Here is a 25,046-nt window from a genome sequence, read left to right as displayed (position 1 = left end):
ATGGGCGCCAAAACACCCTCTCCACCAGCCGCGAAACCCCAGCCTCCTCCGTCCTCCACCCCATAGCGCCCAATACACTGCCACCCTCCTCCATCACGCCGGAGCCGGTACCCCGACGTCGTCGTCCAACGCAACTGCAACCGCAACACCCTCAAGGACTTAGCAGCTGAAGCTGAGGTAGAGCTATCTCCACGACGCCGACGCCGACGTGCACCATACCAGAACCACTCCGACCACGCCGTCCTGCGCCTCACTGCTGCCGCTCCACTATCGCAATCGTCCACCGCACCGGAGCTGTTCCCGCTATGCCATCGTTCGACGCCTCGGATCTGGTTCCCTGTCGCCGACAGACGGCCACCGCACCACACTCAACAACTTGGCCATGGGTTCGTTCAAGGCTCCACCGTCCTCCACAACTTCTCGTTTCCAGCGAACCACAAGAAGATCATTGGAAAAATAGAAGGAGGACACAGCACTGCCAGCAGAAAGAGGTACTCCTCTTCCCTTATTCATGCAAACCTTACGTCTCTGCTCACACCGTATTCATCCCACGAAAGAAACTAGTTGAGCGCTTCTTCCTGCATCTTCTTCGTGATACTAAATGCACAAGGTTTCCTCCCTTTACTATTTCACCTTTGCTAGAGGTCAGTAGCCCGCCTGGATTTTAATTCAGGGTCAGTCGAACCGCAATTAAAAGAAGCAGCACCAGCTTAGGCGCGCGGAGCACCTAGTCCGCCTGTTCATCGGGGAAGCGGCGCATCGGTGTCTATCATAGGGGTGTGGGGGTGCAGGAGCTGCTTGCGCCCGATCTGGAGGTCGGCGGGGCTTGAATGGATGGCCGGGGGCGGTGCCAAGCATGACGGTGTGGTGAGGTCGAGGGGAGGGCGCAGGCAGGGGACTGGGCCGGTGGTCGCTCGCATTTCGAGGAAGATCGTCAACACTAACTGGCTGGAGGTAGATGAAGGCGATCAGGTCGTACTGTGTACATCGGACGGTGCATAAACAATGGACTGACCTATTTGTTTCCAGTCGGCTGTTATTTTCATAGAATCTTGTAGTAATTTAGTGTGCCATGCATGTTGTAGAGCTATCATATGTCTCCCGTCATTTATTTCTCACCGACCTGCTATCTGCTGACTTTACACTGTACTAATTGTGCACACACTTCACCCATACTCACACTATTGTTTTTTTATGCATGGGTATTTCAGACTCTGGCGCAGTGTTGATGAATGCAGAAAAGAAAAGACAGAAGTCGCTCTAGTGTAATTCGAAGATAAGCACTAAGCGTTTCAGCGCTCTAAAGGGTGCAGTGTCAGCAGTTGGAGACAGTAAACGTAGCTCTGCAGTTGATGGTCTCAATTGCCACACACAACCATCCCAGGTGCTTGCTTTAACTTCGCGCTGTCAAATGTGGTTGCATGTTGCATATGGTGTCTAGCTTGTATTGCTTCCAATTTGGTTAAATTGCATCTGCTTACTTTACACATTATACCTTTGATAATGACATGCCTTCCTATTTTTGATACATACTACATATGTCTATTAACCATGTTCATACATCAAACTAATGCTCTTTTGTATCCCTCATCAATCAATTATGATGAGACAGTCATTCCAGTGGGTTACTGTGAGACGCCATACTCGTTTAAAGAGTGCAGTGTCATCCTCCCCACATGATTCTCAAGAAACAGCAAGGCTAAATGAAGATAGTCAATGTAGCTCTCTAGTTGATGACCGCAATTCCCCCACACCACCATCACAGGTGCTTGCTCTAACTTCGCAGTGTGATATGTGGTTGCATGTTGCATACGGTGTCTAGCTTGTAATGCTTCTAATTAGGGTAAATTGCATCTGCTTAGTTTACACATTATACCTGTGAATATGACATGCCTTCCTATTTTTGGTACACACTACATCTATGTGTTAACCTTTTTCTTACATGAAACTACCTCTCTTCTGTATCCTGCATCAATCACTTACGATGAGTCACCTTTATTCGTTGCATATTGCATATTATTTCTAGCCTGTTGCCATGTATTGCTTCTAATTTGGTCAAATACATTTGTTAGGGCACCCTTTTAATTTGGCAGAGTGATATTGGTTCATCTTTCATATGGTTTCTAGCTTGCATTGATTCTAACAAGTTCAAGCACCTTGTGCTTAGTTTACACTTTATACATCATACATGTCAATATGTCACGCTGTCCTGTTTTTCATACATATTCCATCCTCCTATCATGCGGCTGCCTTACATGAAAGTAGTGTTCGTCAGTATCATGCATCAATGAGTTCTGAAGAGAAAATTTTATTCCTTTTTCTTCTGGGTTTGACTTGACAAGGCAAAATCAAGAAAGAGGAAGGAAAAGAGTAAGGAAGGCGATGATGGTGGTCCTCTGCGGCAACGTAAACGGAGCATCTGTACCGATTCTCCTTGTACTGATAGTGCATTACAAGGTCCAAGTCTCCGCTCCCCTACTCCACCATCCAAGGTGCTTGCTCTAACTTGGCAGTGTGATATCTGGTTGCATGTTGCATATGGTGTCTAGCTTGTATTGCTCCTAATTAGTGTAAACTACATCTGCTTAGCTTACACATGATACGTGTGAATATGACACGCTTTCCTGTTTTTGGTACATACTATATCTGTCTATCACACCATGTTCTTACATGAAACTACTCTTCTTGTGTATCCTGCATCAGTCACTTACGATGGGACACCTTTAAGTTGGCAGCGTGATATTGGTTTGCGTCTTGAATATGATTTCTAGCATGTATTGCTTCTAGTTTGATGAACGCCACCTATGACGAGACATTTTTAACTTGGCAGAGTGATATTGATTGCACCTTTCATATGGTGTCTAGCTTGCAGTGCTTCTAATTTGTTGAAGTGCCTTCTGCTTAGTTACCACATCATAGGTGTGAATATGTTAGGCCGTCCATTTTTTCGTACATATTCCATCCTCGTATCATGACTTTGCATTTCATCAGAGTAGTGTTCGTTAGTATCATGCATGAATGAGTTCTGAAGAGCGAATTATATTCCTTTTTCTTGTCGGTTTGACCTCAAAATGCAAAATCAATAAAGCTGAAGGAAATTGGCAAGGCATTGGATGATGGTCGTCCTTCCGAGCAACTGAAACGGAGGTTCTCTACAGATTCTACTCCGCCATCCTCCCAACAAGATTCGCAAGACAACGCAAGGCTAGACAGTCAACGTAGTTGTGTAGATGATGAGCACATCTCCCCTACTCCACCATCACGGGTGCTTGCTCTAACTTGGCACTATTATATGTGGTTGCATGTTGCGTATGATGTCTAGATTGTATTGCTTCTAACTTTGTTGAATTGCATCTTCTTACTTTAAACATAATGCCTGTGAATATGACATATGTTCCTGTTTCTAGAACATACTATATCTAATCACACGATGTTCTTACATCAGACTACTGTTCTTGCATATCCCGCATCAGTCACTTATGATAAGGCACCTTTAAGTCGCCACTGTGATATTGGTTGTGTCTTGCATATGATTTCTAGCATGTACTGCTTCTAATTTGTTGAAACGCCATACAGTTTGAACTTGGCAGAATGATATTGGTTGCATCTTTCATATGGTGTCTAGCTTGCAGTGCTTCTAATTTGTTGAAATGCCTTCTGCTTAGTTACCACATCATAGGTGTGAATATGTCACGCCATCCTGTTTTTCATACATATTCCATCCTCGCATCATGTGTTTGCCTTTCATCCGAGAAGTGTTCATCAGTATCATGCATGAATGAGTTCTGAAGAGCGAATTTTATTCCTTTTTCTTATCGGTTTGACTTCACAATGCAAAATCATTACAGCTGAAGGAAATTAGTCCGGCAGTGGATGATGGTGGTCCTTCGGAGCAACTCCAACAGTGGGTCTCTACAGATTCTACTCCGCCATCCTCCCAACAAGATTCGTAAGACAACACAAGGCTGGAAAGTCAACGTAGCTGTGTAGATGATGAGCACATCTCCCCTACTCCACCATCACAGGTGCTTGCTCTAACTTGGCACTATTATATGTGGTTGCATGTTGCGTATGATGTCTAGCTTGTATTGCTTCTAACTTTGTTCAATTGCATCTGCTTACTTTACACATAATGCCTGTGAATATGACACGTGTTCCTGTTTCTAGAACATATGTGTACATGATGAGCACATCTCCCCTACTCCACCATCACAGGTGCTTGCTCTAACTTGGAACTGTTATATGTGGTTGCGTTTTCCGTAAGATGTCTAGTTTGTATTGCTTCTGATTATGTTGAATTGCACCTGCGTAGCTTACAACTTATACCTGCAATGATCACTTACCCATAAGACACATTTAACTTGGGACTGTGATGTAGGTTGCATCTTGCATTGTCTTCTAGCTTGTACTGCTTCTAATTTCTTGAAATGGCACTTACGACGAGACACTTTTTACCTGATAGAGTGATATTGGTTGCATGTTCATATGGTGCCTAGCTTTCATTTCTTCTAATTTTGTTGAAATGCCTTCCGGTTACTGTTTTTCATACATATTCCATCCTCCTATCGTACGTGTGAATATGAAATGCTATCTTTTTTTTATATATTCCATCCTCCTATCCTACGCTTGCCTTACATCAAAGTAGTGTTCGTCTATATCATGCATCAACCAGTTATGCAGAGCGAATTTTATTCATCTTCTTGTGGTTTTTACTTCATATGGCAATATCAGAAATATAGGAAGGAAAAGAGTAAGTTAGGGGATGTTGGTGGTCCTCCGCACCGACACAAACAGAGACTCTCTAGATTTGCCACTGCTACTGCTAATGAAGTTGAAGTCCCAAGTCTACATGATGAGTTCATCTCCCGTACTCCACCATCGCAGGTGCTTGCTCTAAGTTGACAGTGTGATAATTGGTTTCATGTTGCATATGTTGTCTAGCCTGTATTTCTTCTATTTTGATTAAATTGCACCTGCTGAGTTTATACGTTATACATGTGCATATGACATGGCGTTCTGTGTCTAGAATACACTGCATCTATCTATCATACCATGTTCTTACATCAAAGTACTGATGTTGTGTATCCCGCATCAGTCACTCATGATTGGACGCTTTTAACATGGCAGTTTGATAGTGGTTGCATCTTGCATTGATTTCTACGTTGTACTGCTTCTAATTTTTGAATTGCCACTTATGACAAGACACTTTTAACTTGGCAGAGTAATATTGGTTGCATCTTTCATATGGTGTCTAGCTTGCATTACTTCTATTTTCTTGAAAATCCTTCTGCTTAGTTTACACATCGTAGCTGTGAATATGTCGTGTCGTCATGTTTTTATTACATATTCCATCCTCATACGGTTGTCTTACATCAAAGTATTGCTTGTTTGTATCATGCATCAATGAGTTCTGAAGAGCGATTTTATTCTTTTGTGTTGTGGGTACGGCTTGACATGGCAAAGTCAAAAAAGAGCAAGGAAAATAATATACTCCCTCCGTTCCTAAATATTTGTCTTTCTAGAGATTTCAACAAGTGACTACATACGGAGCAAAATGAGTGAATCTACACTCTAAAATATGTCTACATACATCCGTATGTTGTGCCCATTTGAAATGCCTAGAAAGACAAATATTTAGGAACGGAGGGAATAGTAGGGAGTGGTGTTACTCGTCGGGTGAAACGGAGAAGGATCTGCCGTCCAGATTCTGCTGGTACTTATAGTGCACTAGAAGGTCCAAGTCCACCGGCTAAATCTACAAACACAGTATCACCTGCTCCACCAGCTGCAGCATCCGCTTCAACTATACCAGCATCTCAACGAGTTACTCGTTCATTTGCTCCGGAACTGGCCAGTTCCCAAGATGCCTTCACACCTAACACTACTTCCGAAGCACTGCTGACACAACAGGACTTGGCAAGATCAGATGAACCTCATGAGCATCAACACCAAGACTGTACCTGACCGAGTCAAGTTGCAGTTGCATGCTCCTTTATATGTACTCTCATAGTTTGATGTACACTAACACTTTCCATATTCGTTGTTGAACTAGCACCACGGCGCAAGCGGAAACAGACACAGGGATAATGCTTGACAAATTAAAAAAATCTAAAGGAGGAAGAATGGAGATCCATTTTGAGGCAGGTTTAAAAAGGCCACGTGATGCTACAGAGTCAGCCAAGTTAGTATCAGAGGCAGCCGTTGTCGTTAGGTGTCATGCACGTGTCTTCCCAACGTGGATCCAGTATAGGAATGAGAAAGACAATACCCAGTTTAACACCTTCCTTGACCATTTATCCGTAAGTAATGTTATTCATTGCAATTAGTAATATTGTCTTGCTCTGTCCCATACTTTCTAGCTTCCTCCTAATAAGACTCGCATTCTTTTTTCAACAGATGAGGTTCAAGTTGGATCCGAAAGATGATGCAACTAAACAAGCATGCACTCATGTTTTTCAGTCTGCTCTGCGACAGTATCGGTACCACCTTAGAAAATCTCATTTTGAAGGCAAGGCTAACAATGAAATCGCCCAAACATCTCCAGTGGAATATATTACAGATGAAGACTGGACAACCCTCGTTAAACACTGGTCTGATCCAAAGTATCAGGTAGGCTATATGTATTTGATCAGACTACATATTGAACTTGTATTTATGTATGTGCCTTACAAGTGTATCTTCTTCTAGGCTAACTGTTTGAAGAACAAGACCAACCGTTCTAAAGTGAAATTCCAACAGACAACAGGATCTCGTAGCTATATTGCACACTGCGAGGCTCTTGTAAATAGCTGCTACTTCCTTATTTTTTCTATGCCATATTATCGTATCTATATTGACTTGTTCCAAATACAGAGGAAAGCCTGTGCGGACCAAAAAGAACCTGAAACGAGTGCAGTGCAAATGTTCAAGGATTGCCACACCAGCAAGATGAAGGGCATGAGCACACCAGTTCAAGCCGCTATTGTAAGTCCTTACTCCTCCTGCCTTTGAACTGATTGGTACTGTGATGTGTTCATTTAACTACTTAGTTTGCAGCCAATGTCAGTTACTCTGTTCACTTTTATACACAATTGTCTTAACGTATCATTTCACCTTACATGGTTTAAAAGAGATGAAGGATATTCTTTTGGTCTTGATCTGTAATCTAGTTGTTATGTTCACGTGCGCACACAATGATAAAATAGCCTGTTTGTTTTATGTTTGTTTGCCCATGATATGAATGATGTCATACTATGTTCATCCTACTTTAAACCATGTCTCTTTATCCTTAGATGTCAACGAATGTGAGGAAATGGACAATACAGTAGGCATGCTACATGGACATATGTTCCGAAAGTGATTTTATTATGTAGTTGGCACTACAATACATGCTAATGTGTTACAGTAGTTCACCAAAATAAGTTATGTATAAACGTGTAACCTACTTTGTTTGTTTTTGTCTCATTAGTAACTTATCTGGTACACTAATCTACAAGTTCAAACTTTCAGGAAGCTATGGAACAAATGATTGAACAGCCACAACCACCTGAAGGTGACGAGGCTACCACAGGCACAATGTCACCTCTTGCTGCAGTGTGTCAGTATCTCTCCACTAACAGTGCAAAAAGCACCTTCCTGCGTAATTCTGGGTTGGTTGTCAAGGTAACCTCGTCCAAATCGCCTACTGAACAAAATCTTCCTGCTAGACAGAGTGATATATCTGTGCTCCAAACACAAGTCCAATCCCTAATGGACGTCGTTCTTGAAACAAGAATAGTGGTTGACAAATGTCGTCAAGATATGAATGGTTTTGAAACCAGACTATCAGACATTCGCTTCGTCGTTCAAGAGCAATGGCGGAAAAAAGGTGAAGATCGTGCTGCTCCATCAGATTCTACAGCCTAAACATTAGCACTCAAGTCAAATGATCTGTGCTTCTATACATCTTATGGTGCTTTTATCTGCAAGGACTGTAAACTTTATGCCAACAGGCCTTTTGTTGTATGGTTGGAATTTATTTTGTTGTGATACATCATTTATGATGCTACCAAAGGCTGCAGTAATTACGACGCTATTTTTGTATAGTGTAGGTTTATCTTAGTAATGTATTCGGCCGGAAGCTTCGTAGGAGCCCAACATGCCAACATTCGTCGGGCCCATTCCAATTGGGCTAAAAACGATTATGGGTGAAATTTGCATGTAGCCCACTAAAAATATCTGGACCTAAATCAGCATAAGCTTTCATATTTTTCTGGTAGGCCTGTGCCCATAGTGGGCCTTTAACAGGCCTAAACATAATTTGGGCCCTCAGTAACAATAGGCCGTTTACAGGTGTAAATATCTCGAGCCCATAAAAAACGTGGGCCTTTAATAGACCGAAAGTGAGATTGGGCCCTGATTGTGCCAAATAACCCACTGGTCTTAGCAGGCCGAAATGGTGGCCCATTTACGATGTGGATCTTTCACAGGCCGAAATTCGGACGGGCCGTAAATGCGCTGACCTAATACACGGGCCTTTAACGGGCCGGAAGTTCGGTCGGGCTAGATTATCGTCATTTTTATATGGGCCGTTAATGGGCCTAATGTGATGTTGGGCCACATACGGCCCATGGATTTCGTCCGACGTTAACAGGCCGAAAATCACAACAGGCCGAAAGTGGCCCAAATCTATAGTGGGCCTCTAATAGGCCGAATGTCAGACATGGCCGAATATGATCCAAATCCTTCACGGTCGTTTATGGGCCGAAAGTTTCAATGGCCTGTAAATGGGCCCAAATGAAGCAGGACATTTAATAGCCCGGAAATACACCGGGCCGTAATTCGGCCCATATACTTAGCGGACTGTTAACGGGCCAGAAGTGACCATGGGTCGCGATGATGACAAGTTTAGGACAGGCCGTTGACGGGCCGATTTGATACTAGCCGTACGGGCCTTAACTGAGAATGTTGGGCCTTTAGCTGGGCCGGCCCATTATGGTCTGCAAAATCTTGTGGGCCTTTACCTGGGCTGGCCCATTGTGGTCCGCTAAATCTTGTGAGCCTTTAGCTGGGCCGGCCCATTATGGTCTGCAAAATCTTGTGGGCCTTTAGCTGGGCCGGCCCATTATGGTTTGCTAAATCTTGTGGGCCTTTAGTTGTGCCGGCCCATTTAAACTTTATGGGCCACTTTTGGGCCCGCCCACGTGTCAACATATCATTGGTCCATCTCGACCGTTGGATGAGTGACACCTGTGCCAACGCGGACCTGATGCGTGGTTCCGTCGGCCAATGAGAATTTTACACGTGGAAAATCGGCATTGGTCATGGCTGTTAGCGAGTTATCAGATCCAAAACCGGACCCGATAGCTTAACGGCATCCCATTACGGTGGATGCCATGTGTCGGTCACCCTTGACGAAAGCACTTCTATGACGCGCGATTTATCGTCATGGAAGTGGACACTTCCGTGATGATAATTTTGGTAATGTCATTGAACACTTCTACGACAGCACAGGTATGACTATCTTCATTCTGTCATAAATTTGTCATGGATGTACATGCAGAAAAGAAAACGTGACCTACTATGACAAACACGTATCATCACGGAAGTGTATTTTTTTTGTAGTTCACGTTGTAACGCTCCGAGACCGATGCGCCAGGTGTCTTCCAGTTATTCGTCTTCATTGCCATGTCATTCGCTTGCGTGTTGCACTTTGCCATGTCATAATGTGCATCTCATTTGCATTTGTGTTCGTCTCTGTTGTCCATTTCCTAATCCGACACTCTCAAACGCACCCATCGCACCTCCCAGATCTTGTTTTGTGAGCGGGAGAAAAACGTTCTCGGAATGGGCCGAGAATTGATGAGTGGTCTTGGTACATCACCCGGTAGACGGCCTGTCAAATTCCGTTCCATTTGGAGGTCGTTTGATGCCCCAACGGTAAACCGCGTTAACCGTTAGACCCCTTTCTCTTTGCAGCCCAGCACCCCTCCACAACGGCCCACTAGCCCAACAAACCCCCTCCATGCTCTTCGCCGTTGGATCACAATCGTGTGGGCAAAACCGGACCTCAATAGAACTCTCCTAGCTCCCTCTACATATAAATAAGCCTCCCCCTCCTCAAATAACGGATAAAACCCTAGCCTACCACCTCCTCCGCGCCGCCGAACACGTCCGCCGACGGCTGAACGCGTCTAGCCACCGCCCTGCAGCGAATCCCGTGCCTCCACGACACCACCTCCGCGCCCACTTCACCGTGGGCCCGCGGGAGCCTACATCCGGCCCTCCTCGGGCCTGAACCGAGCCACCACCGCCCGCATCACCGCCCGCGTGCACCCACCTCCGTCCAACCGCGCCGTCGCCCGCCTTGCCACCCCGTACCGCGCTGTCCCCGTCGCCGAGCGCCGCCGCCGCTGCGAGCTCTAGCCACGCGCGCCCCACGTCTCCCCGCGCCGCCCTTCGCCGGGAACCGGCCGGATCCGGCGAGCCGCGGCTGGATCCGCCAGTCCCCGGCCTTGGCCGGCCTTCTCCGACGTCCTCCGGCCATCTCCTCGCCCTCGCCGGCGACGTGCTCGTCGCTGCCTCGGTTCGTGCACCACCAAACCCTAGATCCGAGGTGGTGAATTTCTTCGAAGTCCCAGTTTATGAACGTTATGTGTGCATCTTCATCATGCCATAACTTCGAGCTCATTGCTCTGTTTCGCGTGCATAATATGTAAAAAAATTCCTCAATGTATGCTCTAGGAGATAGTGTAGTTTGCATGCATGTTACTGCTTATCTTGATGCCTTAATCCTCGTTGCAGAAGTGCTAAATGATATAATCTACTAGAAATTGTCATAACATGCCCATTTGTCTTTTTCATAGTATTTCGTGTGAGTTTCTTTTGAGGATCATGTCAACATGTTTTAAGAGCACATTCAATCCATATTTACAGTGGTGCACTCCATGTATTTTGATATTCCTTGTGGTGACTAGCACTAGCATCCAAAGAAGGGTACTTGCTGCTGCTGATTTCAGTGACTTAGTGTTTTCTGCTGAACCTGTTATATTATCTTGCCATGTTAACTTGATGCTACTAGTGAATCCATGCATATTTTTAAGATAATCAGTAAGCATGTTTGGAATTTCATTTTATCCAGCCATGCCCTTGTTTGCAGTTATAGCCTAATGTAGCTTGTCATTACCATGCTCTCAAATTGCTAAATAATATTTCGGTCAGGCTGTTATCAGTAAGTTCATTTTTTCCATGTGAATAGGTAGTGATCTATGCATCCTACGACCATGTTCTTGCCATGAGTAGCTGCATAAACATGTCTTCTTGTTGTTCGTTATATTCACATGGCATGATATGCTTTGAGATGAGTTGCAACAGCTTGTAAACATGCCTACTTATCATTGTTTCTGCAATGTCCAGTAAATTCCACCAGGTCTGAAAACCTGTCATCATTTGCAATCTTCCATGATGTTTTAAACATGTATTGTGGTATTTGGCAGTAGCTCAGTGATCATGCTTTGTAGTGCCTCACATGTACACACTTGCCATGCTCTTTGATGCCATGAAACATTCCTGTAGCATATACTTTTGTTGTCTCAAAGTATGCATCATGAATCTGTTTTCAGCCTTACTGGGTTGGGCATTGATCTAGAGGTTATATGGAGATGCTTAGTAATCATGGTTTGCCATGTATAACATGTAATTTAATGCCATGCTTTTGGTTGCTATGATCTTGCCCTGTAACATAATTGTTTATTACCTTCAACATGTCAACATGTTATTCTTGCTCACATGCATGCCCTGTTTTTCACCAAGTCCTAATCTATGTTATAATGTTGCTTTTTGCATTGATCATAATGGTTTAATCTTGATGCCTATGAACCTGAACCTTAATGATGTTTGAAGCATGTAATCTGTACATTAAGTGCATATCATGTTTGTGCCTATACTGTTCTTGTAGCATGTTGTTATGATGCTTGCGAGATGCCTAGATACTGTTTTGGACAGCCTGTCCTTTAACCTTGTTTCGTGTGTGTGTGTTGAACTGTGGCTCCGTTTGGAGCATACTCTATATGAAACTTGCTTGGTTTTCCATGTAGTTTCATCAAGCCATGTTGCATACATGTTTTGGAGTGTTTGTGATTGTGTTTTGCTTGCATTTGCATCGATACCATGTTTAACTTGTTTTGCTCATATCTTCTAGGCCGTAGCTCTGAATTAAATGAACATTATATGTAACTTGACTAGAAAATCATGTAGATTGTCATGGTGCACTTTAACTTACTGTTTAGCAACTTTAACATTATGTTTTGTTCAGAAAAGTACCAATTTCGAAATTTGCATGTACATGCTTTCCATGCCCTTTAATGCCATGAAATGTTATTGTAGCATATACTTTTGTTGTCTCAAAGTATGCCTCATGAATCTTTTTTCAGCCTTACTCTGTTTTTCACTCTCTGAGAATCTATTATGACTTGCTTAATTGTCTTAATGAATGTCATTGATATAGAGGTTATATGGAGATGCTTAGTAGTCATGTTTTGCCATGTATAACATAGACTATAATTTCATGCTTTTGGTTGCTATGATCTTGCAATTTAACATAATTGTTTATTGCCTCCAACATGTCAACATGTTATACCTGCTCACATGCATGCCCTGTTTTTCACCAAGTCCTAATCTGTGTTATAAAGTTGATTTTTGCATTGATCATAATGGTTTAATATTGATGCCTATGAACCTGAACCTTAATGATATTTGAAGCATGTAATATGTACCGTAAGTGCATATCATGTTTGTGCCTATCTTGGTTTTGTAGCATGTTGTTATGATGCTTGTAAAATGCCTAGATACTGTTCTGGACAGCCTGTCCTTTAACCTTGTTTCGTGTGTGTGTGTTGAACCGTGGCCCCGTTTGGAGCATGCTCTACATGAAACTTGCTTGGTTTTCCATGTAGTTTCATCATGCCATGTTGCATACATGTTTTGGAGTGTTTGTGATTGTGTTTTGCTTGCATTTGCATCGATGCCATGTTTAACTTGTTTTGCTCATATCTTCTAGGCCGTAGCTCTGAATTAAATGAACATTATATGTAACTTGACTAGAAAATCATGTAGATTGTCATGGTGCACTTTAAATTACTGTTTAGCAACTTTAACATTATGTTTTGTTCAGAAAAGTACCAATTTCGAAATTTGCATATGGGGAGTTCCGGATTTGTTATATGTTGTTTCTGGCCTGATTTAAACTTGCTTTGTTGTGATGTTCTTGTATGCATCAGATCTTGCCATGAGTAGCATCATATGGCCTTGTCATACATCATACTTGGTTGAGAATCTTTTCACGTTTATGTGTTGTGTATTTACCATGTTGTTTGCTTCTTTCCGGATGTGCTTCTTCTCGATAGTTCCTGTTTCGTTGCGATCGTGAGGATTCGTTCGACTACGCTTTGTTCGTCTACGCCCGTTCATCTTCTTCATGGACTCGTTATTCTTCCTAACGGGATTTCAGGCAAGATGACCATCATCTTGGATCTCACTACTATCTTTGCTATGCTAGTTGTCTGGATGCTATCGCTATGTCGCGCTACCCACCACTTGTTTATCAAGCCTCCCAAATTGCCATGACAGCCTCTAACCTTTTGACCATCCCAGCAAACCGTTGTTTGGCTATGTCACCGCTTTGCTCAGCCCCTCTAACAGCGTTGCTAGTTGCAGGTTGTTCCATGTTGGAACATGGATTTCTTGGGATATCACAATATCTCTTATTTAGCTAATCCATCTATATACTTGGTAACGGGTCGAAGGCTCGGCCTTTTGCCTAGTGTTTTATTCCACTCTTGACGCCCTAGTTTTCGTGATACCGGTGTTATGTTCCTGTTTTTGCGTCCCTAACACGATTAGGGTTTATGGGCCCCTCTTGACAGTTCACTTTGAATAAAACTCTTCCAGCAAGGCCCAACATTGGTTTTCCATTTTCCTAATAACAACTAAAACTTGCATAGGGACCTGCCGACCCCCAAGGTCTCTTAATCAACCCCCGGGCCAATGCTCCTCATGAGTGTTGGCCCAAATCGGGTGATGTCCGGCGCCCCCTAGGCAACCAGGGTCTCAGCCAACCCGACATCTTGCCCATCCGGTGTACCCTGAGAACGAGATACGTGCGACTCCTATCAGGCTAGGTCGGTGCATCGGGAGGTCTTGTTGGTTTTGTTTCACCATTGTCGAAATGTCTTGTGCACCGGGATCCTGAGTTTGATCGGATGTCCCGCAATGGAGGATTGTCTCCGCGGATCGTGAGCTTATCATTACTAGTTTGCGACCGTTTGCGTAGATTCTCATCTTACTCTTGTAATCATAAGTTAGCCACCATACAATGTTTAGCCGCTTGCTGCAACCCCACCACTTATCCTTTCCATACCCATTAAGCTTTGCTAGTTTTGATACCCATGATAATGGGATTGCTGAGTCCTCGTGGCTCATAGATTACTACAACAATAGTTGCAGGTGCAGGTAATGCGATGATCATGACTCGAGAGCGATGTTTACTTGTTTGGAGTTCTTCTTCTACTTCTTCTCCGATTGAGGGTTATGTTCCTGGTCGGCAACCTGGGCTAGCAGGGTGGATGTCGTTTGAGCTTCTATTTGTGTTTCATTCATAGTCGAATGTTGTTCTCATGTATGATGCATTGATGTATTCATGTGGCATTTGTATGCCTTTGTATGTATCCCCAGATATTATGTAATGGTACGATGTAATGATATCCACCTTGCAAAAGAGTTTCAATATGCAGCTCTATCCTTGGTGGGACCTTCGAGTTCCTCTCGGATAGGATCGCATATTGGGTGTGACAAGTTGGTATCAGAGCCTCGACCGACCATAGGATCGCATCATGCCATAACTTCGTTCTCATTGCTCTGTTTCGTGTGCATAATATGTCAAAATGTTCCTCTCTATATGCTCTAGGAGATGGTGTAGTTTGCATGCATGTTACTGCTTATCTTGATGCGTTAATCCTTGATGCAATAGTGCTAGATGATATAATCTGCTGGAAGTTGTCATAACATGCCTATTTGTCTTTTTCGCAGTATTTTGTGTGATTTTTCTTTTGAGCATCATGTCAACATGTTTTAGGAGAACATTAATGCCATGTTTACAGTGTTGCAATCCATGTATTTTGATATGCCTTGTGGTGACTAGCACTAGCATGCAAAGTAGGGTACTTGTTGTTGCTGATTTCAGTGACACTGTTTTCTGCTGAACCTGCTATATTATGTTGCCATGTTAACTTGAAGCTACTAGTGAATACATGCATATTTTGGATATGCTCACTAAACATGTTTTAAGTTCATGTTATGTTATATCCATCCATGCCATTCTTTGTAATTATAGCCTACTATAGCTTGTCATTACCATGCTCTCAAATTGCTAAATAATATTTCTATTAGGCTGTTATCAGTATGTTCATTTTTCCCATGTCAATAGCTAGTGATCTATGCATCCTATGACCATGTTCTTGCCATGAGTAGCTGCATAAGCTTGTCTTCTTGTTGTTGGTTATATTCACATTGCATGATACAGTTTGAGATGAGTTGCACGAGCTTGTAAACATGCCTACTTATCAATGTTTCTGCCATGTCCAGTAAACTTCACCGAGTCTGAAAACCTGTCATCATTTGCAATCTTGCCATGATGTTCTAAACATGTTCTAGTGGTATTTGGCAGTAGCTCAGCGATTATGTTCTGTGGTTATTTACATGTACATGCTTTCCATGCCCTTTGATGCCATGAAATGTTATTGTAGCATATACTTTTGTTGTCTCAAAGTATGCCTCATGAATCTTTTTTCAGCCTTACTCTGTTTTCCACTCTCTGAGAATCTATTATGACTTGCTTAATTGTCTTAATGAATGTCATTGATATAGAGGTTATATGGAGATGCTTAGTAATCATGTTTTGCCATGTATAACATAGACTATAATTTCATGCTTTTGGTTGCTATGATCTTGCAATTTAACATAATTGTTTATTGCCTCCAACATGTCAACATGTTATACCTGCTCACATGCATGCCCTGTTTTTCACCAAGTCCTAATCTGTGTTATAAAGTTGATTTTTGCATTGATCATAATGGTTTAATATTGATGCCTATGAACCTGAACCTTAATGATATTTGAAGCATGTAATATGTACCGTAAGTGCATATCATGTTTGTGCCTATCTTGGTTTTGTAGCATGTTGTTATGATGCTTGTAAAATGCCTAGATACTGTTCTGGACAGCTTGTCCTTTAACCTTGTTTCGTGTGTGTGTGTTGAACCGTGGCCCCGTTTGGAGCATGCTCTACATGAAACTTGCTTGGTTTTCCATGTAGTTTCATCATGCCATGTTGCATACATGTTTTGGAGTGTTTTGCAATTGTGTTTTGCTTGCATTCGCATCGATGCCATGTTTAACTTGTTTTGCTCATATCTTCTAGGCCGTAGCTCCGAATTAAATAACTTTATATGTAACTTGACTAGAAAATCATGTAGATTGTCATGTGCACTTTAACTTGCTGTTAACAACTTTAACATGATGTTTTGTTCAGGACAGTACCAGTTTCCAAATTTGCATATGGGGAGTTCCAGATTTGTCATATGTTGTTTCCGGCATCATATAGCCTTGTCATGCATCATAGTTGGTTGAGAATCTTGTCATGTTTATATGTTGTGTGTTTACCATGTTGTTTGCTTCTTTCCGGTTGTGCTTCTTCCCGATAGTTCCTGTTTCGTTGCGATCGTGAGGATTCGTTCGACTACGCTTCGTTCGTTTACGCCCATTCATCTTCTTCATGGACTCGTTCTTCTTCCTAACGGGATTTCAGGCAAGATGACCGTCACCTTGGATCTCGCTACTATCTTTGCTATGCTAGTTGTCTCGATGCTATCGCTATGTCGCGCTACCCACCACTTGTTTATCAAGCCTCCCAAATTGCCATGACAGCCTCTAACCTTTTCACCATCCTAGCAAACCGTTGTTTGGCTATGTTACCAATTTGCTCAGCTACTCTTATAGCATTGCTAGTTGCAGGTGCAGTTGCAGGTTGTTCCATGTTGGAACATGGATTTCTTGGGATATCATTATCTCTTATTTAATTAATGCATCTATATACTTGGTAAAGGGTGGAAGGCACGGCCTTTTGCCTGGTGTTTTCTACCACTCTTGCCGCCCTAGTTTCCGTCATGCCGGTGTTATGTTCCTTGATTTTGCGTCTCTAACACGATAAGGGTTTATGGGCCCCTCTTGACAGTTCGCTTTGAAGAAAACTCTTCCAGCAAGGCCCAATATTGGTTTTCCATTTGCCTAATAACAACTAAGACTTGCATAGGGACCTGCGAGCCCCTGAGGTCTCTTAATCAACCTCCGGGCCAATGCTCCTCATGAGTTTTGGTCCAAACTGGGCGATGTCCGGCGCCCCCTGGGCAACCAGGGTCTCAGCCAACCTGACGTCTTGCCCATCCGGTGTACCCTGAGAATGAGATACGTGTGACTCCTATCAGTCTAGGTCGGTGAATCGGGAGGTCTTGCTGGTTTTGTTTCACCATTGTCGAAATGCCTTGTGCACCGTGAACCCGGGTTTGATCGGATGTCCCGCGATGGAGGATTGTCTCTACGGATCGTGAGCTTGTCATGGGCTAAGTTGGGATACCCCTGCAAGGTTTAATCTTTCGAGAGCCGTGCCCGCGGTTATGTGGCAGATGGGAATTTGTTAATATCCGGTTGTAGTGTACTTGAACTAAACGCAATTAAAATACACAAACCGCGTGCGTAATCGTGATTGTCTCTTTTCGGGTGCGTTCGAGAAGATAACACGGTTGGGTTATGTTTGAACGTAAGTAGTTCAGGGTCACTTCTTGATCATTACTAGTTTGTGACCGTTTGCATAGATTCTCATCTTACTCTTGTAATCGTAAGTTAGCCACCATACAATGCTTAGCCGCTTGCTGCAACCCCACCACTTATCATTTTCATACCCATTAAGCTTTGCTAGTCTTGATACCCTTGGTAATGGGATTGCTGAGTCCTCGTGGCTCATAGATTACTACAACAACAGTTGCAAGAGCAGGTAATGCGATGATCATGACGTGAGAGCGATGTTTACTTGTTTGGAGTTCTTCTTCCGCTTCTTCTCCGATTGAGGGTTAGGTTCCTGGTCGGTAGCCTGGGCTAGCAGGGTGGATGTCGTATGAGCTTCTGTTTGTGTTTCATTTCATAGTCGGATGTTCTTCTCATATATTGTGATGCCCCCGATTCAATCGTACACTAATCATACATGCAAACGTGGACAATCAAGATCAGGGACTCATGGGAAGATATCACAACACAACTCTAAAAATAAAATAAGTCATACAAGCATCATAATACAAGCCAGGGGCCTCGAGGGCTCGAATACAAGTGCTCGATCATAGACGAGTCAGCGGAAGCAACAATATCGGAGTATAGACATAAGTTAAACAAGTTTCCATAAGATGGCTAGCACAAACTGGGATATAGATCGAAAGAGGCGCAGGCCTCCTGCCTGGGATCCTCCTAAACTACTCCTGGTCATCAGCGGCGGCCTGCACGTAGTAGTAGCCACCCTCGGTGTAGTAGGAGTCGTTGAAGGTGGCGTCTGACTCCTGGGCTCTAGCATCTAGTTGCAACAACCGAGAAGAATGGAATGAGGGAAAAGAGGGAGAAAAGCAACCGTGAGTACTCATCCAAAGTACTCGCAAGCAAGGATCTACACTACATATGCATTCGTATTAATCAAATGGGTAGTATCTATGGACTGAACTGTAGAATGCCAGAATAAGAGGGGGATAGCTAGACCTATTGAAGACTATGCTTCTGGCAGCCTCCATCTTGAAGAATAGAGAAGAAAGTAGCTGGTCAGTTCACCAAGTATCATCCTATAGCATAATCCTACCCGGCGATCCTCTCCTCGTCGCCCTATGAGATAGCGATCACCGGGTTGTATCTGGCACTTGAAAGGGTGTGTTTTATTAAGTATCCGGTTCTAGTTGTCATAATGTCGAGTTACAACTCTGGGTCGTCCTTTTACCGAGGGACACGGCTATTCGAATAGATAAACTTCCCTGTGGGTGCACCACATTACCCAACACGCTCGATCCCTCTGGCCGGACACACTTTCCTGGGTCATGCCCGGCCTCAGAAGATCAACATGTCGCAGCCCTACCTAGGCACAACAGAGAGGTCAGCACGCCGGTCTAAATCCTAAGCGCGCAAGGGTCTGGGCCCATCGCCCGTTGCACACCTGCACGTTGCAAACGCGGCCGGAAGCAGACCTAGCCTCCCTAATACAAGAGCAGGTGTTCTAGTCCAATCTGGCGCGCGCCGCTCAGTCGCTGACGTCAAGAAGGCTTTGGCTGATACCACGACGTCGAGTGCCCATAATTGTTCCCACGTTGTTGGTTAGTGCGTATAGGCCAGTGGCCAGACTTAGATCAAATACCAAGATCTCGTTAAGCGTGTTAATTGATGTAACCGCGGACGCCGACCAGGGGCCATGCCCACCTCTCACCTAGGTGGTCTCAACCTTCCCTATCGCTCCGCCACAAAGATCCACTCAGAGGGCCGTCGGGACAAATGCCCTTTCAGCCCCCAATCCGTGAATCATTCGCGGGTACTCTACGAGCCGACCCGACATTAGTCCCCACATGTAACATATATAATATGTATGTAATTATATACCCGTGATCACCTCCCGAGTGATCACGGCCTGATAGTATAGCATGGCAGACGGACAAGAATGTAGGGCCATTGATGATAAACTAGCATCCTATACTAAGAATTTAGGATTTCATGTAAAGGTAATAACAGTAGTAGCAAAGACAGGCTATGCAGCAGAATAGGATTAACCGAAAGCAGTAACATGCTACACTACTCTAATGCAAGAAGTAGAGAGAAGGAATAGGCGATATCGGGTTGATCAAGGGGGGGGGCTTGCCTGGAAGCTCAATCGAGAAGGAGGGGTCGTCAACATCGTAGTCGTACTAGATAGCAGCAGCGTCGGTCTCAGTGTCTAACGAGAGAAGAGGGGGGAGAAACAATGAATACAATGCAAACAGATGCATGACGATGCTTGACATGACATATGACAGCGCTATTTGTGCCCTAACGCGGTATTAGGTGCTACTGGCGGAGGGGGAAAACATCCGGGAAAGTTTTGCCGGTGTTAGGCATTTTCGGACAGATGGGCCGGAGTGGGAAGGTTGCATGTTTGTTACTCTAGGGACGTGTGGTGGACGAACGGACTCTGTATTCAGATTCGTCTCGTCGTTCTAAGCAACTTTCATGTACAAAGTATTTTCATCCGCATTATAGATTATTTTATATTAATTTTTAAAGTTTTAATTCATTTCCTAAAATTATTTTAATTCAAAAACTGAATTTATTGCATCAGCCTGATGTCATCATGACGTCAGCAGTCAACCCAGCCAGTCCAGGTAGAACATGACGGCTAGGTCCCACCTATCATACACAGTGGACTACTCAGAGTTCAAACTAATCTAATTTTAGCTAGTTAAGCAACTGGGCCCGCTAGTCAGTGTCTAATTAGTCTATATTTTAAATTAACTAATTTAATTAGTTTATAGGGTGGGGGCCACTGGTCAGCTACTGGGACCGGCCTAGTCCGCAAGTTGACCATGGTTAACTGGGCCAGCCGGGCCCCTTGGGCCACTAGGCAGTGATCCCGATGGGCCCCAGCGACAGGCCACGTCGGCGGGCGGCGGAGGTTCACCGCTGGTGACCGAAAACGTGGTGGAGGGGCGCGGACCTCGCCGGAATCACGCCACGGTGCAAGTAAGGGGGCGCGGGTGGGCTCTTTCGAACGCCCGCGCCGTGGCGCATTGAACGGAGGCGGTTGCTTGGCCGGAGGAGGGCCGCAGTGTCACCGGTGACGAGCGGGGCGGACGCCGAGGCTCGGGCAAGTTCGAAGGTGGTGCTGCGGGGAACGGTTCGTCGTGGGGCTCGGTGCGTTCGAACGCACGCAACAGCGCGCTCGAGTGGCGGTGGTCGCAGGCACGGGGGAGGCCGGTGTTGAGCGGTGTGTCGAGGTCAGGCGATGACCGGAATCGGAGCTCGACAGGAACGGAGCTAGGGGCAACAAGGGGATGTACTAGAGAGTGCTACGGTGTCTCGGTGGTGCAGGGACAACGGTTACGCGGGCGGATGCGAGCCACGTGTGTGGTGACCGCGACGGCGAGCTCGACGACGGAGCCGTACCTCGGCAATGCTGGTGTGTCGCACACGGCTAGCTATGGCATGGGAACGAAGTAAGGACGGGGAGATAAGGGGGTGGATCTCACCGAGCGGCACACGAAAGGCCTGCGGGGAACAGGAGCGCAGAGGCGAGGTGGAATCCGACGCGGTGGAGCTCGGGGTTCGGAGGTTGAAGACGACTTGTCCAGGATGCTGCAACAGCGCGGAGCTTGAATCAACGGTCGGGGACGACGAGCCGGGCGACGAGGGAGCCCGGTGACACGTTGGCACGATGCGGGGAGGACGGCGGCCACGGCTACATGACGGCCACGGCCATGGGAGCGCTCGGACGGGGGCGGATTTGAGGAGCGAGGGGGCGGAGATCTGGGAGGAGAGTGGGGGTGAGTGGGAGAGGGAATCGCGCAGCCGTGGCACTGGCGGCCTTATCCCACCGGCGGGGACGGCGAGGGGCTGTGACGGGGACGCGCCCCTGTTCATGGCGGTCGGACGAACAGGGCGCGCGGGGGGGGGGGGGGGAGACGACAAGGGAGAACGGGGGAGTGCGCCTGCTCGGTTGGGCCGGTTGGGCTGGCCGGCTAGGCCGTTAGCCCAGTTAGCCAAGGGGTTCCCTTTTTCTTTCTTTTTGTTTTATGTTTTGTTTTTTTGTTTTTATTTATTTTTCCTTTTGCTGCTTTATTCATTTTAGAGTATTTAAGCATTTCCTAAAAGCATGGTTTGTTCACCATAATTACCTATGCATTAATTGGCACACTCTGAACATTTTACTTTTAATGTTTAAATTTTTTTGATATTTGTCAACAATTCAAATTTGAATTTGAATCGTTTTGAACTAACGCGAGATTAGCAAAAGTAACAGAGGTGACATGGCATCATTAGCATAGGTTCACTGTAGCATAATTATCCGGGCGTTACAATTCTCCTCCACTACAAGAAATCTCGTCCCGAGATTTAGGAGGTAGAAGGAAACAGTGCGGGGTATTCTTCGCGCAGACGATCCTCGCCTTCACAAGTGGCTTCATCTTCAGAATGGTGCGACCACTGGACCTTGAGGAACTTGATCGCCTTCTGACATGTGCGGCGTTCAGCTTGGTCGAGAATACGGACCGGATGCTCTTTATAGGAGAGGTCCTGTTGCAACTCGAGCACTTCATGATCTACTGGTCGGATTGGGTCCTTGAAGTAGCGGCGGAGTTGTGACACATGTCATGAACCTGAGAAAGGTTTGACGGAAGCTCCAGTTGGTATGCCACTTTTCTACGCCTTTCCAGAATAGTGAATGGACCAATATAGCGAGGAGCTAGCTTGCCCTTGATTCCGAAGCGGTGAGCACCCTTCATTGGTGTGACTTGAAGATAAGCCTTCTCGTCAGGTTGATAGACCATGTCTTTATGATGAGGTCATACTGACTCTTCTGACGTGACTGAGCTGTCTTGAGATTCTCACGAATAATGCAGACTTGTTCTTCGGTGTGTTGGATACTATCCGGACCGAAGAGTGGGTGTTCCCTAGTTTCTGACCAGTTCAGAGGGGTTCGGCACTTGCGTCCATACAACACTAGGGGGGCATCTTCAGACTAGCTTGATAGGTATTGTTATAGGAGAACTCAGCATACGGGAGAGATTCCTCCCATTTCTTGCCGAAAGAAATAACACAAGCTCGAAGCATGTCTTCGAGAACTTGGTTGACACGTTCAACTTGCCCTTGCGACTGAGAATGAAATGCAGTACTGAATGAGAGATGAGTCCCCACGGCTTCTTGGAAACTTTCCTAGAATCTTGAAGTGAACAAGCTGCCACGGTCTGAAGTGAAACAATTCTGTACATGTAGAGAGTTGCAAGCTGACTAGCAGTGATCGTTTCTTTGACTGCAAGAAAATGTGCAACATTAGAAAGCCGGTCAATTACAACAAGAATAGCATCATTACCTTTCTGCAATTTGGGAAATCCAGTGACGAAGTCCATTCCAACATGGTCCCATTTCCATTCAGGAATAGAGATAGGTTGCAGAGTTCCAGCAGGCCTTTGATGCTCTGCTTAGATACAACGACAAACGTCACACTCAGCAACATAACGAGTAATGTCTTGCTTCATATTAGACCACCAGAATCTCTGTCGAATGTCTTGGTACATCTTGGTGCTACCGGGATGAATAGACAGAGGTGTATCATGAGCTTCTTTCATAACCCTTGGAGTCAGATCCAGGGTTTTCCTCGCACATGGCACCACTAGGCGGCCTTTGAAGTACAAGGCGCCATCATCGGCAATAGTGAAGAATGAGGGCTTTCCTTCTACGAGATAGTGTTTAATCTACTTGACTTCAGAGTCATAATGTTGAATAGTCTTGATATCGCCCACGTGATCTGGTTTGACAGCTAGGGTATTTAGAGAACCCTGAGGAATAACACGAAGATTCATCTTGCGGAACTCTAGGGGAGGGGGAGCGAGTGCACCCGGAGGAACAATATGGAGGTTCAGCTTTCTGAATTCTTCAACAAGCGAGGGTTGAACTTTGTGAAATTGGAGGTGGTTGCAGTAAGACTTGCGACTCAAGGCATCAACCATGACATTAGACGTACCTGGCGTATAGGAAATACCCAAGTCAAAGTCTGCAATAGTCTCCATCCATCTCTGCTGACGGAGGTTCAGGTATGGCTGAGTAAACAGATAATTCAGACGTTGGTGGTCGGTGAAGATCTCGCAACGATTACCGAGAAGGTAATGTCGCCACTGTTTTAGTGCATGAATGACAGCAGCAACATCGAGGTCATGAACCGGGTAGTTCTCTTCTTGGGGGCGCAATTGATGACAGTCATAAGCAATCACTTTGCGCTCTTGCATTAGGACACAGCCTAATCCTTGACGAGAAGCATCGTAGTAAATGATGAAGTCCTTAGTATCAGGTGGAGAAAGCACTGGGGCAGAAGTCAACTTGTCTTTGAGTGCCTGGAAACTTTCCTGACATTTGTCTATGCATTGGAACTTGACGCCCTTATGCAACAGGTTATTCAGAGGCCTGGCGATCTTGGAGAAGTTCTCGACAACTCGACGGCAATAGCTGGCGAGTCTGAGAAAACTTCTGACTTTCTTGACATTCTTTGGAGGAGTCCAATCAAGAATGGTCTGAACTTGCTCGGGGTTGACGGCAATACCATCCTTGGAGATGACATGTCCAAGATAGGTTATTTCGAGAAGCCAGAATTCACACTTGGAATACTTAGCATAGAGTTGATGCTCTCGAAGCTTTTCCAGAATAAGGCGAAGATGTTCAGCATGTTCTTCTTCATTCTTGGAGTACACAAGGATATCATCCAGATAAACCACGACAAACTTGTCGATGTATTCCATGAAGATATAGTTCATCATACAAGAGAAGGTGGCTGGAGCATTGGTTTATCCAAAAGACATGACGGTGTACTCGTATGAACCATAGTGAGTCACAAATGCGGTCTTTCGGATATCCTCTTCACGAACACGGATCTGGTGGTAACCCAACCTTAAGTCGAGTTTAGAGAACACTGAAGAACCAGCCAGTTGATCATACAGATAATTGATCCGAGGAAGGGGATATTTGTTCTGAATGGTATCTTGGTTGATAGGACGATAGTCTTGGACCAATCAGTTTGTCACATCCTTCTTCTTGACAAAGAGAGAAGGTGCTCCCCAACGAGAGCAACTTGGGCGAATGAAACCACTGCGAAGAGATTTGTCGATTTCCTCCTTAAGCTCAATGAGTTCATGCGGCGGCATCTTGTAGGGACGTTTGGCAATAGGAGTGGTGCATGGTTTCAAGTTGATGATGAATTCGATAGCTCTAGCAGGGGGAAT

Source organism: Aegilops tauschii, chromosome 3, assembly GCF_002575655.3.
Source record: "Aegilops tauschii subsp. strangulata cultivar AL8/78 chromosome 3, Aet v6.0, whole genome shotgun sequence".
Lineage (NCBI taxonomy): Eukaryota > Viridiplantae > Streptophyta > Magnoliopsida > Poales > Poaceae > Aegilops > Aegilops tauschii.
This window is presented reverse-complemented; position numbering follows the sequence as displayed.